We start from the raw sequence: 2,960 nt of genomic DNA on the forward strand, positions 1-2,960 counted from the left end.
TTGGGGGGAAAAGGGGTTTGGGGGGTGTGGGAAGAGACTGGACAAAAATTGTGCACCTATGGATGAGGACAGTGTGGGGCAGGGTAAGGGCAGAGGGTGGGGTGGGAACCAGGTGGAGGGGAGCTATGGGGGGAAAAAAGAGGAACAACTGTAATAATCTGAAGAATAAAGATTTAACTTTTAAAAAGAAAAAGAAAATGAAGCACTGACTGTTTTAGGATAGGAACATCCTAGTGTAGTCAACTTGCTACCAAGCAGCTGGTTGATCTCATTAAAGAACAATGCCCTATGAAATACTGGACTCTGTTGCTGGCAGAATGGACATTCAAAGATGACAGTAGCTCTAAGAGTCTTGGTAAGTGGAAGTCCATGTTTTTGGGCCCATGATTAACCTCCATCAATCATGTTCCTATTGTGTCAGCTGCCAAAGGATGCTAATGTCTGAGTTATTTTGACTATTTGATTATTTAGTACCTCTTCTATAATGGATGCTTTCTGGTGAGCATGAACATCTAATGCAAAGATTTTCACACTTTGTGCACACACCAGTATATCCATCCACAGTATCATACAATATGTACTCTTTATTTTCAGATTCTTTTGCCTGTGAAATTCATCTGTGTGAATCAGAAGCTATTCCTTTGTATTGCTAAGTAGTATTCAACTATATAAATACACAAAGGCTCATCTCTTATTAATAGACATCTGGATTTTTTTCTAATTTTTGGCTATTTATCAATAAAGAACATTTTTATACAAGTGTTTTATTGTAGACATATGCATTTGTTCCTCTTGGAGACTATGTGTATGTGTATATATAGGATGGGGCCAAAGGAGATTTACAGTTGTTCATATGGAAAATAATACAGGAATTAGTAAATAATAATACAAGAATAAACTATTTTGCATACTCACAACTATAAGCCCACTTTTGCCACACACTGTATGTGTGTGTGTGTGTGTGTGTGTGTGTGTATTTATATTGTGACATATATACATTATACACTGAGTGGCCAGATTATTATGACCACCCCCTCAGAACTTCATTGACACTTCCAAAAATACTGAATATTGAAAACTCCCTAAGCAAATACTCTCAAGGTTTTATTATTATTTGCATAACTAATTCACTTCATTGTACTGATGGGATGGCCATAATAATCTGGCTGGTCATAATAATCTGGCCACTCAGTGTACTTATGTATGAAGGGCTGTTTACCTTTTTAAGAAATTGTCAAATATTTTCCCAAATTTCAACTTGCTCCATATTGTTGTCAACACTTGGTATTATCTGTCTTTTTAATTGTAGCCATTTTGGTAGGTATATAGCTCATTGTCTCATTAAATTTTTGTTATAAATGTTTCCTTTTAACATTCCAGTGTAGAACCAGTGCATTCTTTTTTTTTCTTAAGTATATTTTATTGATCTCAGAGAGGGAGAGGGAGAGGGATACAGAGAGTGAGAGAGAGAGAGAGAGAGACATCAATGATGAGAATCATTGATCAGCTGCCTCCTGTACACCCCCCACTGGGGATCAAGCCCACAACCCTGGCATGTGCCTTTAATTGGAATCGAACCTGGGACCCTCAGTCCACAGGCTGACACTATATCCACTGAGCAAACTGGCTAAGGCTGTCTCATTAAATTTAATATTTTTTCTTTAGATGTTTTTGGGATATATTGTGTAGATAGGAAATATCCTTTTTTCCTCTTCCCTCTCAGTATTTACACCTTTTTTTCTCCTTTTACTACATGGGCTGGAGTATAGTGTGTGACAACTTAATGGCAAGAGTAGGAAATGATCATAAAGAGCCTTGTAAGTGCTGCTAAGAAGGAAATGAGGAACTTTTCATAGATGGATAATGTGGTCCAGTTTGCATTTAAAAAGAGCTCTCTGGCTACAGTACAGAAAAAAATAAAGTCACCATGAAAGACTAGAAGGAAGACCAGTTAGAAGGCTCCTGAAGTGATGTAGTAAGAAGTGGTAACCTAAGCTGGGAAAATAGCAATTGGAATAGAGAATAATTGAATTTAAAAGATAAAATATGTCTGTCTCTACTTAGTCCACATCAAGGTTAATTTTAGTAAACCAATCAATAAAGATATGCACATATTTCAAGCCAATTTTAGGATAGACAGTTCCTTTAGGGAAACCAGAAGCTACTAAAAAGAACATTTTAATAAATGCTATCAAACTATTAACAAAAAGAACTTGAAATAAACGAAGCTATTGGATTCAATGTAAAATGAAAATAATGCAACTCAATGAATGCAAAATCAGTTACTAGAACTTATTTTCTTACAAACATGCCCCAATGAGGGCAAGTAAAAAGTTCCTTAAGCCAGCTTCCAGAGCTGGCTAACTAAATTGTAGTAATAGTTGATGTGGTCCTTGATCAGGAATAGAGATGAACTAAAAAAAGTACATTACACCTGGCTGATCCTATATAATAAAAGAGAAAAATGGTAATTGGCGTACGACGATACCCTTTTCATTGGCTAATCAGGGCTATATGCAAATTAACTGCCAACTCAGATGGCAGTTAACTGACAACAAAATGGCGGTTAATTTGCATATGTAGGCACAATGCAGGGAGGCAAAAGGGAAAGCAGGAAGAAGCCCCCTGCCACTGACAATGCCTCCCAGCCATGATCAGAGAATCAGGCGCCTTTGCTGCCCTGGCCAGTGATAGCAGGAAGTAGGGGTGGAGCCAGCGATGGGAGCTGGGCACGGTCGAAGCTGGCAGTCCTGGGAGCTAGGGGTCCCTTGCCTGGGCCTAAAGCAGAGCCCACAATCACGGGGCTGCTGCAGCTGTGGGACCCCACTGCCCGGGCCAGATGCCTCGGCCAGAGGCGATAGGCCTGGGCAGGGGCAGAGCGGGAGATCGCGGGGAGCTGGGAGTCCCCTGACCAGGCCTAATGCCTTGGCCAGAGGCATCAGGCCTGGGTGGGGGGCGCG

The 2,960-nt window shown here is 40.1% G+C and overlaps 1 long non-coding RNA gene across 1 annotated transcript in view; it reads right to left on the minus strand.

Annotated features, from left to right (window-relative positions):
- LOC107181544 overlaps positions 1-2,960 on the minus strand; it is a 22,881-nt gene that overhangs the window by 11,579 nt on the left and 8,342 nt on the right. The window contains exon 2 of the long non-coding RNA XR_001512199.1: positions 1,054-1,064. This is a non-coding gene — a long non-coding RNA (uncharacterized LOC107181544). The remainder of the gene's footprint in view (positions 1-1,053; positions 1,065-2,960) is intronic.

This window comes from Myotis davidii, unplaced genomic scaffold (assembly GCF_000327345.1).
Source record: "Myotis davidii unplaced genomic scaffold, ASM32734v1 scaffold46, whole genome shotgun sequence".
Taxonomy (NCBI): domain Eukaryota; kingdom Metazoa; phylum Chordata; class Mammalia; order Chiroptera; family Vespertilionidae; genus Myotis; species Myotis davidii.